Below are 15407 nucleotides of genomic sequence, written 5' to 3'. Positions count from 1 at the left end.
GTTTGCCACATAGTAGGGATCCAGTGAGGAGACCTATTTAGTCCTCTTTAAAAAATCAATGGTTTTTTATACTTTTCTGTAGCTAGATATATTTCAGTAAGAAAAAAATCAATGGAACGTCAGGCAACATTGAAAGAGGAATATTGCCATGCAGCTACCAATCAGATGAAAATACTGCTTATGCTAGGCCGAATTAAGACATTTACAGGTATTTGGGAGCCAGACACTTCTGAGAATATTGCTTTGATTATTGGGAGGCAAGGAAAGCAGTCAAGCGAGTTCCTTCTTGGCTTGGAGTCTTGTTTACTTTTCTTAGGTTAGAACTGATAGCTCTAATGGTTTTAAGAGAACATGGAGACAGGTCTGCTATGAAATGCCAGCATATTTAGTTCTAAGTTTATAGACATTTTCTAGTAAGTGCTGTTTAAGGGTTTGTAGCTACATAATGACCATAACATCTTATAATAATTTTAAGAGTTTGAAGAAAGCAAAGCCTCCCAGGGACACTTCCTTCCCCAATTTTACAACAGAGAAAACTAAGAGTCAGAGCACTTAGTGACTCACCCAAGACCTCTGTGGGCCACCACTTTAGCATCATGCTCAATTTGTGATTGAGTCATAAATGATACAGAAGGTAGTCAGATGTAGAACTTAGGTAACTAAATATGTACCCATTTGTTCAAATAGTTCTGAGACGTCCAAGATGTATTTGTGGGTAGGAGATTTGGAAATTATCTGAGAGAAATTAGGATTATGTAGGGTCCAGTCATTACCTTGGATATTATGAAGGGCAATATCTCTTGGGAGAAGAGTTGGCAAACTGTTGTTTTCGGCCCTTGCCACACTGGAATTTGCAGAGGTTAGGGACCAAGTCCCTCTTATTTATCCTTCTAGTCCTAGTCAGCCTTGTGCCTGCTAGTGAGCAGCTGGTCAGTAATAGAGTATTATTGATCACATGAATGCCAGCCGTAGACACTAACTGTGGGTTTGTCTTGTGGAAGCCCTATTTGATTGTTTGGCTGGCATTTCTTTTTTTGTGTTGTTCCTTTTGTCAAGAGAAAAACCACTTGACACAGCACCCCTAATCTAATTAGACCTTAATGGAGGTAACAGTTATATTAAGAACAGCAAAAACAAAGTGTTGAGGGGTCATTACAGATAAAAAGGTGCTTTCGTGTATAACTTTCATTTGAGACTTCAGGCAACTGAGATTCAGAGAGGTGAAGTTAGCCCCAAACCCTGTACTCACCCACTGTGCCCCGTGGCTGCACTGCTCTTGACTGGTTTGGGGGAACCGCACAGCCTGTAATGCCTCCCCTCTGACCGTCTGCTCAAGTCCAGCTGCTCACGGGTGCCTCTGCTGCCACCTGGTTTCACAGGGCCTCACGGACCTCTGGTCACACTCAAGGCCCTGCCCACATACCACATGCCACCTGTCTTTGTCTTGTTCTTGCAGTGGGGCCTGCTCTCAGCACATTCTCACCGTGGGAATGAAGCCTGGGAAGTAATTCAGTCAAGGTATTTATGGCTGAAACAGGGTGCCTCAAAGCAGACAATCTGGTAACCCTGACTTGGGCCTCTGAGGAGAGAAAAGTTTTTATTTCTTCTTTTCCTTTTACCTTTTTCTTTAATCGTTAAAAAGCTTCAGGCTGTGAATTAAAACTAATTGTAACTTTTTAATTTTATACAAGAAAGATACATATTTTATGGGATCTCCATTGATCTGTATTATGTTTCCTTTCTAGAGACATTAGGCCCTTGCATTTTTAGTTGCTTCTCTAAAGAGTTATTTTTGAATTAATTTTAGATAATTTATCCAAGCTTTGTTCAAAAAGTAGTTTCGTATAGAATACTGTTAACCATTCTTGCATTTACTTTCAGAGAAGTCAGGATGTAAGCCTAATATTGGCCCTTACGAGGCAGTCATTAGAAATTTGCTATGGCTAATACTGAATTCTTTAAAAATTTATTTATTTAACATTTTAAAGAAATAACATATTTGCGTTTTATGAAAATCAGAAATAAATAATTCTAAGATGTCACTCAGATAAACATTTTTGTTAATATTTTAGTGTTTATTGTTTCAGACTTTGTTTCATGCATATATGAAACTATAAGTTAAAAAATTTTCAAGGAGATCATAGAACATAGTGCTGTAATCTGGTTTGTTCACCAAGTGACTTCTCATAATTTTACTCCTATGAGGTAATAACTTTTGATTAGGGTGACAGCTTTTTATGGTACATGGTGTGGGATGAAAGTTTGTTTACCTAACCCTTTAATCTGTTGCATATATATTATTTGTTTTTCCTACTATAAATAATCCTGTTACAGACATCTTTGTGCCTCCATTTTTTTTTTTGAGTTTTCTGATTATTTCCATTAGGAGACTGTAAATGGTATTGTTGTCTGAAAGTTATTCACATTTTAAGATTTTGGGTATTATTTATGCCATGATTTAAAAAGCACACACTGTATTTTAACAGAAATATCATAAATCTGCCCAGTTGGTTTTCTAAGACAGTAAGTTCTGTAGGTTCCTTGACAAATAAATGGTCCTGGGGACTGCGGAATGCCTGAGCAGTGCTTCTAACAGATCTTCCCCTGAGCACTGTAAACATTCTGGGCTGCCAGATTCTAAGATTTGCTCTGGAGGTGTGAGATGGAAGCCACCTTAAAGAGCTGGAAGATAATCCTGGGGAAGAGACAGGCTTTGTCATTTTTGTGTTTACCAGGTGTGCTGCACTGAACCTTTAAAACCCTTTCAAGTAAAATAGGGTCTTCCCCCCACCCCCCTTATGATTAAAATGCTGGCTGCTAATCTTTCATGATAAAGAGAGAGCAGTTTCCGAAGATGGATCATTTCCTGATTAGTGGTTGTAAAGATTTCACATGGATGGTATTCCCAGTGTTGTGAAGTTATTTTATTGGTCAGGTGTGCTTCAGTGAAATCAACATGGCTAGCTTATCTTTGCAAAGACTTGTGACAACAAGTTCATAACTACACTCCCTGGGGAGCGCAGTTTACTTTTAAGATTCTGCTTCAGGCATCTCTCTGCAGCCTTATGCTTGTGAGTCTTTAAGATTCCAGATATGAAACTGGTTTGACATTAATTCCTAGCATGACAGCTTTTTAGATCTCCTCTTTGTCTAAGTCAGAAGAAGTCTGAAGAGCTAGCAGCATTCCTTCTCCCTTTATTTGTTCCTTTCTTCATGTCTCCTGGTTCACAAGAGAGTCATTATAATAACTAGGCAGTCATAAACATTATTGATTAGACTTGTATTTAATAAAATTAGACCTTGTCAATTATTAGTGAAAACCAAACCAAGGGAACCTATAGTTATGGAGCATTGAGTTGAACAACTTGGAAAGGGCAAAGTTCTTCAAATAAGGCACAGATAAAAGATCTTATCTGTGTATTCTTCTGTTCTTTGACTTAAGTATTAGAATGTTCCTCCAAAGCCTCAGTTTTCAGGGTAATGCTTAGGTGTTCTCTTTTATTTTATACTTCAGATAATTTAGAAACACTTGTATTTCTAAATTTATTTCTATTTTATGCATTGTATATCTCTCCCTCTATAATCTAGTATAGATTTAGATTGATAATTTTTTTTTTTTTTTGCGGTACATGGGCCTCTCACTGTTGTGGCCTCTCCCGTTGCGGAGCACAGGCTCCGGACACGCAGGCTCAGCGGCCATGGCTCACGGGCCCAGCCGCTTGGCGGCATGTGGGATCTCCCCGGACCGGGGCACAAACCCATGTCCCCTGCATCGGCAGGCGGACTCTCAACCACTGCACCACCAGGGAAGCCCTAGATTGATAATTTTTTAAAATTATTATTGTTTCTTCAGAAATGTAAAAGTATTCTGGCCTAACACGATTATGTATTTACCAACTGGAAAGATTGTGTTAAATTTGGAATTGTACTTACTAAATTATGGAACTGTGTACTGCTGTTCTAGTACGTGACACTGCAGATAAAATTTCAAAGGAACTATGGAGAGAAAATTCTTGTAAAGGGTCGTATTGCTCAGTGAAATTGCTTTTCTTTTGGATGTCCCTATTCTCTTTTGGTGTTTGAGGTGTGGGGGGAGGAGGTTTGCACAGGAAAGGTGTTGGGATTTATTGGCCCAGATAACTGGAGCCTCTAAAGGGCAGGGGAAGAGAATCCATGAGCTCCAGCGATGTCGAGGCATGATCTCTTTAGGAGTTCTACTTGGTTCTGCTTTTCTTTCGTTGGTCTCATTTCTTGCCACAGTGAGGTTTTCTCCAAATGGCTCAAAAGAGAACAACTGGCCGCCCCAAGGTGGTGTTCTTCTGGCTTCCATTTGTCAAATCTCTCCAAAGGACTTTTGCTTGGGTCACCCCTTGGTCACGTAGCTGGACAGTGATTAGTTAGACCTGGGTCATCAGTAGGGGTCAGGGCAGGACACTCTGATCTGTAGTCCTAGCAGGACCACATGGGATGAGAGGTTTCTACACAGATAGAGACAGCAAATGTCTAACAACGTCTTGAATTGGCAGTTAAATTTTTTTTCTAATTGTGGTAAAATACACAACATAAAATTTACTATCTGGACCATTTTTAAGTTACAGTTCAGTAGTGTTAAGTACATTCACATCGTTGTGCAACCTATCTCCAGAACGCTTTTCATCTTGCAAAACTGAAACTCTATACCCATTAAACAACACCCCTCCACCCCACCCTCCCCTGCCCCCAGCCCTTCGCAACCACCATTCTACTTTCTGTCTATGAATTTGACTACTCTGTGTAGCTCATTTAAGTGGAATCATACAGTATTTATCCTTTTGTGATTGACTTATTTCACTTGGTGTAATGTTCTCAAGGTTCATCCACATTGTAGTATATGTCAGAATTTCCTTCCTTTTTTTTTTTTTTTTTTTCTTTTTTTGGCGGTACGCGGGCCTCTCACTGTTGTGGCCTCTCCCGTTGTAGAGCACAGGCTCCAGACGCGCAGGCTCAGCAGCCATGGCTCACGGGCCCAGTCGCTCCATGGCATGCGGGATCTTCCCGGACCGGGGCACGAGCCCGTGTCCCCTGCATCGGCAGGCAGACTCTCAACCACTGCGCCACCAGAGAAGCCCAGAATTTCCTTCCTTTTTAAAACTGAATAATATTCTATTCAGTGTATGTACCACATTTTGTTTATCCGTTCATCGACGGACACTTGGGTTGCTTCCACCTTTTGGCTATTGTGAATAATGCTGCTATGAACATAGACGTACAAATATCTCTTCGAGATGCTGGTTTCAATTGTTTTGTGAACTGGCAGTTTTTTACATAACTCCTCTAAGTCAAACAGGTGAACTAAGTTCACCCTTTTCCATAAAAGCTGCCCTTTATCTTAACCTCCCTCTCATATCACCTTCACTGGTTACCTAAGCCATATTGTGGGGCTAATTTTGACTCATCTCTCCTGGACTGTTAGTCACCAAGTTTGATAGATTTTTAACTCTTGAATATCCTTTTAGTCCAGTAGCTTCCCTGAGTATGGTTTGTTCTCAAGGTGCTCTGTGAGTAAAGAATTTCATGGTCAGATAAGTTTGGGAATCGCTGATGTTGCTTAGTTTATCCTTTTCTTGGAGAACTAAAAGAAGGAACTATTGAATATTACTCAGTCAGCTGTTTTCCAGATATATGACCATGGAGCTACCTTTTCACTTAACACATGTGAAGTTGAGAAAGAAATACTGTTCTCAAATTTGAGAAAGAAATATTGTTCTCACTGCTCTTTGCCTTTTCACACCCACTCCTTACTGCCTTTCTGTAGGTTTCATCTCTGGCTTAGATTGTAGCCCAGTCTCTGAAATCAGGGGGTTTAAATCTTTTTTGTCTTATTGATCCACTTGACAGTCAGTTGAAGCCTCCTTTTCTTGGAATAAAACAACTTACACAATTAAATACATAAGATTACAAATCATTCACTGATTTGTTAGAGAAGAGCCGTCTTCTTGTTCATTCTCAGTTGCTGCAGCCTGGAAATATTGTACGGTGGGGAGTAGTATGGGCAGTGGAGTTTGGACAGTCTGTGTGGACAGGTTATTTAACTTTCTGTGTCTCGGTTTACTCGTCTCTAAAACAAATATAATAATAGTACCTACTTCATAGAGTTTTATGAGAATTAGGTGAGTCCTTATATTCAAAGCACTTAGAACAGTGACTGGTATATATATAAGTGCCCAATAAATGTTAGTTGCTATTTCTGTCTTCCCTCTCTCCCTCCGTGGTAGTATCATTTTTTATCACCTTACTGCAAAAGATGATTTACGATTCCTGTGAAGTTCATTATTCAGTGATTTTGCATGCATTTCATAGTTAATCCTCAACGAAGGAAAAAAATGCATCTGATAATGCCCCCAGTAATTAACTTTTTTGGAGCTCATTAATTTGGAAAATATAGATCATTTATTAGTGTAGAACAGGGGTCCCCAGTCCCCAGGCCACGGACCGATATTGGTCCGTGGCCTGTTAGGAACCGGGCCGCGCAGCAGGAGGTGAGCAGCGAGCAAGCGAAGCTTCATCTGCTGCTTCCCATGGCTCGCATTACCGCCTGAACCATCCCCCTCCACAAGTCCGTAGAAAAATTGTCTTCCACAAAACCGGTCCCTGGTGCCAAAAAGGTTGGGGACTGCTGGTGTAGAGTGTTTGCTTTACTTAACAAACATTTATTCTCAAAACTTAGTAAACAGTTTTAGAGGAAACACTGCAGAAGGAAGTGTGGTTATGAGTGAGTGACTGACTTAGAGGATTTTTATTTTTACTGAGACTTAAATATTTTTTCTTTGAGAGTTTCAGCAGGTAAGAGCATGAGTTTCAGTCATAGCCCTGTGACTTTGGACACGTGATCTAATGGCTTGCCATTTAGTATGTACCACCATTTACTTATTTGCAGAAATGAGGCTGGTTATACTTAACTAGGGTTAATTTGAATATTAATGAGATAACATGCAAGAAACTTTCCTGTGGTAGGTGATCTGTAAATGATTTCACCTCTTCTCTCTCTTTCCAACGGAGGCAGAAGAGAAATCCTGTGTAATCTGTTGCTCAGCTCTGGTGCTCCTCACTCTGTGGTGGCAAATTTGCCTCTTACCAAGGCTTTATTGGTAAGCATTTTAAACTTTTCATTATTATTATTGTTACTGGTGTTGTCCTTGTTGATATTTTGTTTAACATGCTTCAGAAAGTAAACCAGTATAACTTAGTACAAATTGAAAAGGCTTGCTCCTGTTTTTATCACTGTCAGCTTCCTTCTCTGCCCCCTTAAGTAACCTCTTTTACGCATTTCTTGTGTCCAGATACAATTAAACACACGTATATATTCTTCTCTATACAAAATGTAGCATACTCTGTATACTATTCTGCACTTTGCTTTTTTCATTTTACAGTATATCCTCCTCTCTTTCTGTATTAGGACCTGGAATATTTCCTTATTCGTGTGTGCGTCTGTACATGTATGTATGTACATATTTATTAGAGCTCCGGTGTGTTCTGTACCATGGTCTACTTAACCAGTCTCCATATTCATGGATATATTATTTGTTTCCATGCTATTATTACTGCAAACAGTGCTTCTTTGTATAGTCTCATATGTACAAGGTTGGATAAATTCCCAAGGTTGTTGGGTTAAAAGATAAGTGCATTTATAACTTTTCAAAAATAATTTTTATCAAGATTGTAAGTTGCTCTCCACTGGGTTCATACCATTTTGCATGCATTGGCATGTATTTTTTTGCACTGCAGACAGCTCTCACGCCACCCTCCATACCATTTTTTTGAGCTGCTGTCTTGGCAATGTGGAGGGAGTTGTACAAGTGGAGGAGATCCCATCTCATATTTCCTAAGTTGTAGTGGGCTGTTCAAGTCTAGTGTTTTCCAACCTGAGTAGTAGGACACAGAGTTATACTGTGGTGTGAGACTAGGCATTCTGCCCATCCTGATCTACTCTTATTCCTGTCTTGGGATCTGAGGATGGAATGGCTGGTTGTATTGTGTGCCTGATTTACCAAGTAGGTCTGGGGGACAGTCACTTGTTCTGTACTTAAAATATTATTGGCTGCTGTCTCCTTTCTTGGAAGTTACTTTTAAGAAGTTATATTCACTATTTTTTGCAAAAGTTATTCTTATTTATTGAAGATTTAGAACCCAGAGAAAAGAATAAAAGCCATTTGGAATCCCATAACCGTAGTCAGTATTTTGATGAATATCCTCTCCATCTTATGCGCGCATGCCCAACATAAATTGTGTTTATACACTGCATGATGTTTTATAACCTTTCCTTTGTTTATTAGTGAATCATGAATATTGTTCCGTCTTCCAATAATTATACATATATATACACATGTATATATATATACGTAATTACATATATATATATGTTATTATTTTTTTCACTGTGGAATTCTGTTAGATGGCTTCACCGTGATTCTGTGTTCCTGGATGAATATTTAAGATTGTTTTGTTAGTCATTTTAAACAACTTTGTGAGGAAGATCCTTGTAGCTAAATCTTGTATCTCATCGTTATTTGCTTAGAATAAGTTGCTAGAAGTAGAAAGAACTTCTGGGTCAAAGGACATTTACAGATTGCTCTGCAGAACTCACATGCTGTTTATATTTCTAAATGAGAGTACTTGCTTTGTCACATTTAATCAATTTGTGGATATTATAATTTAAAAAAATTTGCCAGTCTATTTGTAAAAAACTGGTAAATCTCTATTTTACTTCATAGATATTTGGTTATTAGTATATTTAAACTTTGTTTTTCATGTTGAGAACTCATGTTTTCTTTGTGGATTGCCTTGTCAAGCCCTTTGTCCATTTTATTATTGGTGTGTTTGTGTTTTTCTTTTTTCTTTTTTTAAAGCTGTATGTTAAGAATATTAACTTTTTGTGATACATGGTACAAATATTTTTCTTCAGGTTGTTTGCTTATATATTTAGGGTCTTTTGATACAGAAGTTTTATATTTTCATGTACTCAAACCTATCAAACATTTCTTTTTTTAAAAAAATTTATTTATTTAATTTATTTATTTTAGGCTGTGTTGTTTCTTCACTGCTGCATGCGGGCTTTCTCCAGCTGTGGCGAGTGGGGGCTACTCTTCATTGTGGTGTGCGGGCCTCTCATTGCGGTGGCCTCTCCTGTTGCGGAGCATGGGCTCTAGGCACATGGGCTTCCGTAGTTGTGGCTTGTGGGCTCAGTAGTTGTGGCTCACGGGCTCCAGAGCGCAGGCTCAGTAGTTGTGGCACACGGGCTCAGTTGCTCCATGGCATGTGGGATCCTACTGGACCAGGCGTCGAACCCGTGTCCCCTGCATTGGCAGGCAGATTCTTAACCACTGTGCCACCAGGGAAACCCCAAGGTTTTTACTTTTGATGTCATGTTGGAGAGACCTTTTGACGTCCCTAATTATATAAACATTTATCTCTATTTAGACTTACTTTTAGGTATATTTGATATTTTTAAATGACGGAACACATTTTAGTATGTGGTGTAAGATGAATGCTAGCTTTCTTAAAATTTTTTCTAACTGGCTATCCAGTTGTCTCACCACAAAAAAAATTATCATTCTTCCCACTGACTTGAAATCTATGTCTTTAAAAATTGTTCTGTTTTCTTAAGCATGCTTGAAAATTTATACTAAAACTCTATTAAAAGGACATTAGAGCTCTGGACTGTTTTCAGGCCGTTGGTGCCAGGGTGATATTAAGGAGGTAGCTTAACCCTCTCTTTGACTCGATTTCTTCTGTGAAGTCAGAACTGACCTTCAACCAGAGTTGTTAATGAGGATCTGATGAGATAATGGATATAAATCATGAAGTTCTGTATAGAGAATAAGTGTTTATAATACTACTAATTAGGATGGGGCCAGGTATTCCTGAGGCTCTAGAGCCACACTTAAACTAGTAACACAACATAATAAAAGGTTACATTTTGTGTTTGGGGCGTATTAGAAAAACCAACAAAAGAGCTTCTCTGGCATTTGAGTAATTTCCCTAATGGGAGCAAATAGAATCCTATCACTGAAATAAAAAAAATTTTTTTTGTATCTTGATAGGAATTAAATACAATAGTTAATTTCCTTAATGATTAAACATAGAAAGCAAATGTAATGCTACGCTTTTCACATTATGGTATTCATTTGGTCTTTTTCTTTCTTTTTTAAAAAATTAAGACAGTTACTTTACTTTGAACACAAAAGTGGTATAAGCAACTGTATAGGCTCCATGATACATTCTTCTCCCATTTGTTCCAACCCCAAGATAAAATTTTGGGAGAAAAAATGTATTATATTTGGCTAAGTATGTTATCTACTATTACTTGTTCTAAGGCAGGCATGGCATTGACTGATATCTGGCTTAAGGTCTAAGAATCATTCACATAGAGCATGCTGAGTGGTTGCATTTTGGGAAATGAAACTTTCATTTGGGTTACAGTTGAATGTGTGTGCAAATGAAGAGTTACTGAACCACTATTCTTGATTAATTAAATAAGATGAATGTGATTTGTCTACATTTTCACAGTTCCTTCCATGTAAACATCAGTTTTGTTCCTTTTACTGAAAAACATTCTTATGAAATAATCTTGCAAAGGAAAGATAATCTAGCTTTGAGTCTACAATAAAAATGCAAAAAGTAAACACTAGTCAATACTTAATTTTCTGCTCAGCTATGTTTAGGACCTTTACAAGTAGCGTATTGGTCTCTAGAGAGCACCATGGTGCTGCCTGTGCCAAAAATTTCATGTACTCTCCTTGAGCATCAAGGTGGTCCATGCTGGTTCTCTAGCAGACACAGTGTGAAGCAGTGATAAGTTCCTGCAGGAGGTGTTAGCATGTCTTCTTTCCCCATGAAAGTCTGGGTCCACTGTCCTCTTTATCTCTTATACCCAAATAATCTGCTTCCCTCTAAGATATATCAAATTTTATTATTCAGATGTTCTTCATAAAACATCTTAATCTTTTCTTCTAGTTTGGTAGTTTATTTGCATATAGTTATTCTGTTCATCCAGGAGTAATTTCTCTCTTTTTGGATTTTGTCTAATTCTGGATCATTCTCATATTTGTTAGCAACCTGTTTCCAGTAAAAGACACCACGCTGATATAGTGGCTCTAGGCTGATTGGACTTCAGTTGATTGAGTTTCCACTGGTCCATATACCATATGTTCTCCATCTTCCCTGCTTCACCTGGAGATTTGCCCAGAAATCGTGGGGGATGGGGGTGTGTGTGGAGGGGGGCACTGATGAGACACAGCTCTTCATTTGGTCTTTAGATTCAGACATTGCCAATAAACTTATAGAGTCAGGTACATGGATTCATATTGGGGATTTGATAGTCACTGACTTTGAGACCATAGGAAAGTTATTTCATGCCTCTGAGCTTTGGTTTCTTCATCTGTAAAATGAAGTGCATTTGTAGGAGTTTGAATGTAATATCACAGCTCTGAGGCCTCTTTCCAGCACCAGTTTCTTGGAAAGGAGGCCAGTTTTTTTACATTCCAACCAAGGGAAATTTGAAATAACTGTTTACTTAATTTTTTTTTGTCTCTAAAATACAAGCCAAATGATCTTCATTTTTACTTTTCATGTCTGATTATTAAGAGAGTAATGAGAAGATAAGCCTCAATGAAGCAGATAAACCTCAGGTAAGTCAAATGAAAGAATTTCCAGTAATGTCATTGTGTTCTGTATTTTAAAATGTTTCAAAGATTACATCAGAAATAAATGAAAAAGAAATGAGGGAAAAGTAGCAAAGATCAATAAAGCTAAAAGCTGGTTCTTTGAGAAGATAAACAAAATTGATAAACCATTAGCCAGACTCATCAAGAAAAAAAGGGAGAAGACGCAAATCAATAGAATTAGAAATGAAAAAGGAGAAGTAACAACTGACACTGCAGAAATACAAAGGATCGTGAGAGATTACTATAAGCAACTATATGCCAATAAAATGGACAACCTGGAAGAAATGGACAAATTCTTAGAAAAGCGCAACCTTCCAAGGCTGAACCAGGAAGAAATAGAAAACATAAAACAGACCAATTACAAGCACTGAAATTGAAACTGTGATAAAAAATCTTCCAACAAACAAAAGCCCAGGACCCGATGGCTTCACAGGCGAATTCTGTCAAACATTTAGAGAAGAGCTAACACCTATCCTTCTCAAACTCTTCCAAAATATAGCAGAGGGAGGAACACTCCCAAACTCATTCTACAAGGCCACCATCACCCTGATACCGTAACCAGACAAAGATGTCACAAAGAAAGAAAACTTCAGGCCAATATCACTGATGAACATAGATGCAAAAATCCTCAACAAAATACTAGCAAAGAGAATCCAACAGCACATTAAAAGGATCATACACCATGATCAAGTGGGGTTTATCCCAGGAATGCCAGCATCCTTCAGTATACACAAATCAATCAGTGTGATACACCATGTTAACAAATTGAATAAAAACCATATGATCAACTCAGTGGATGCAGAAAAAGCTTTCAACAAAATTCAACACCCATTTATGGTAAAAACCCTCCAGAGTCTAGGCATAGAGGGAACTTTTCTCAGTGTAATAAAGGCCATATATGACAAACCCACAGCCAACATCGTCCTCAATGGTGAAAAACTGAAACCATTTCCACTAAGATCAGGAACAAGACAAGGTTGCCCACTCTCACCACTCTTATTCAACCTAGTTTTGGAAGTTTTAGCCACAGCAATCAGAGAAGAAAAAGAAATAATAAAAGGAATCCAAATCAGAAAAGAAAAAGAAAGCTGTCACTGTTTACAGAAGATATGATACTATACATAGAGAATCCTAAAGATGCTACCAGAAAACTACTAGAGCTAATCAATGAATATGGTAGAGTGGCAGGATACAGAATTAATGCACAGAAATCTCTTGCATTCCTATACACTAATGATGAAAAATCTGAAAGAGAAATTAAGGAAACACTCCCATTTACCACTGCAACAAAAAGAGTAAAATACCTAGGAATAAACCTACCTAAGGAGACAAAAGACCTGTATGCAGAAAATTATAAGACACTGATGAAAGAAATTAGAGATGATACAAACGGATGGAGAGATATACCGTGTTTTTGGATTGGAAGAATCAACATTGTGAAAATGACTATAATACCCAAAGCAATCTACAGATTCAGTGCAGTCCCTATCAAACTACCAATGGCATTTTTCACAGAACTAGAGCAAAAAATTTCACAATTTGTGTGGAAACACAAAAGACCCCGAATAGCCAAAGCAATCTTGAGAAAGAAGTATGGAGCTGGAGGAATTAGGCTCCCTGTAGTATAGTCTGACTTCAGACTATACTACAAAGCTACAGTAATCAAGACAGTATGGTATTGACACAGAAACAGAAATATAGATCAGTGGAATAGGATAGAAAGCCCAGAGGTGAACCCATGCACATATGGTCACCTTATTTTTGATAAAGGAGGCAAGAATATATAATGGAGAAAAGACAGCCTCTTCAGTAAGTGGTGCTGGGAAAACTGGACAACTACATGTAAAAGAATGAAATTAGAACACTCCCTAACAGCATACACAAAAATAAACTCAAAATGGATTAAAGACCTAAATGTAAGGCCAGACACTATAAAACTCTTAGAGGAAAACATAGGCAGAACACTCTATGACATAAATCATAGCAAGATCCTTTGTGACCCACCTTCTAGAGAAAGGGAAATAAAAACAAAAATAAACAAATGGGATCTAATGAAACGTAAAAGCTTTTGCACAGCAAAGGAAACCATAAACAAAACGAAAAGACAACCCTCAGAATGGGAGAAAATATTTACAAATGAAGCAACTGACAAAGGATTAAACTCCAAAATTTACAAGCAGCTCATGTAGCTCAATCTCAAAAAAACAAACAACCCAATCCAAAAATGGGCAGAAGACCTAAATAGACATTTCTGCAAAGAAGATACACAGATTGCCAACAAACACATGAAAAGATGCTCAATGTCACTAATCATTAGAGAAATGCAGCTCAAAACTACAGTGAGGTATTACCTCACACCAGAGTGGCCATCATCAAAAGATCTCCAAATGATAAATGCTGGAGAGGGTGTGGAGAAAAGGGAACCCTCTTGCACTGTTGGTGGGAATGTTAATTGATACAGCCACTATGGAGAACAGTATGGAGGTTCCTTAAAAAACTAAAAATAGAGCTGTCATATGACCCAGCAATCCCACTACTGAGCATATACCCTGAGAAAACCGTAATTCAAAAAGAGTCATGTGGGCTTCCCTGGTGGCACAGTGGTTGAGAGTCCGCCTGCCGATTCAGGGGACATGGGTTCATGCCCCGGTCCGGGAAGATCCCACTTGCCGTGGAGCGGCTGGGCCCGTGAGCCATGGCTGCTGGGCCTGCGCGTCCCGAGCCTGTGCTCCACAACGAGAGAGGCCGCAACAGTGAGAGGCCCGCGTACCGCAAAAAAACAAAAAAGAGTCATGTACCACAATGTTCACTGCAGTTCTGTTTACATTAGCCAGGACATGGAAGCAACCTAAGTGTCCATCGACAGATGACTGGATAAAGAAGATGTGGCACATATATACAATGGAATATTTATTACTCAGCCATAAAAAAAACGAAATTGAGTTTTTTGTAGTGAGGTGGATGGACCTAGAGTCTGTCATACAGAGTGAAGTAAGTCATAAGTCAGAAAGAGAAAAACAAATACCGTATGCTAACACATATATATGGAATCTAAAAAAAAAAAAAAAGGTTCTGAAGAACCTAGGGGCAGGACGGGGATAAAGACACAGACCTACTAGAGAATGGACTTGAGGACATGGGGAGGGGGAAGGGTAAGCTAGGACAAAGTGAAAGAGTGGCATGGACATGTATACACTACCAAATGCAAAATTGATAGCTAGTGGGAAGCAGCCACATAGCACAGGGAGATCAGCTCCGTGCTTTGTGACCACCTGGAGGGGTGGGATAGGGAGGGTGGGAGGGAGGGAGACCCAAGAGGGAGGAGATATGGCATATATGTATATGTATAGCTGATTCGCTTTGTTATAAAGCAGAAACTAACACACCATTGTAAAGCAATTATACTCCAATAAAGATGTTAAGAAGTAAAAAATGTTTCCATAGAGTTAAGGAATGATTTTTTTTTCAAATATGGATACAAGTTACAATAAATCCTTGACTCTTTTGAACTCTTAAGGATGAATCATTTTGGGATAACCAAGTTTTCCAGATGAGTGAGAATTTAGTATAATCACCATATTTAAAAAACTTTAATACTTTGATGAGAAAGTTTGAAAATGTATTTGCTGTATTCCTTTGCATTGAGTTAACTGAATACAATTTATTTTTCTTTATTAATCAGGTTCAGTTATGAACATAACTTAT

At 38.4% G+C, this 15407-nt stretch overlaps 1 protein-coding gene across 3 annotated transcripts in view; it reads left to right on the top strand.

The window, feature by feature from the left end:
• The window catches only part of JAK1 (Janus kinase 1), a 136202-nt gene that overhangs the window by 12224 nt on the left and 108571 nt on the right, over positions 1-15407 (top strand). Inside the window, exon 2 of one of the 3 annotated variants that reach the window (XM_082613374.1) lies at positions 7043-7127. The exons of 1 other annotated variant lie outside the window; for it this stretch is intronic. The gene's annotated coding sequence lies outside the window, so the exon portion shown is untranslated. Of the gene's footprint in view, positions 1-7038; positions 7128-15407 lie in introns of all 3 variants that reach the window. One more of the 3 variants, XM_082613375.1, reaches the window with a different exon arrangement.

This window comes from Mesoplodon mirus (genome assembly GCF_964341445.2).
Source record: "Mesoplodon mirus genome assembly, chromosome: 3".
NCBI lineage: Eukaryota > Metazoa > Chordata > Mammalia > Artiodactyla > Ziphiidae > Mesoplodon > Mesoplodon mirus.
The sequence above is the reverse complement of the archived record's forward strand: the minus strand, read 5'-3'. Positions and strand labels throughout refer to the sequence as shown.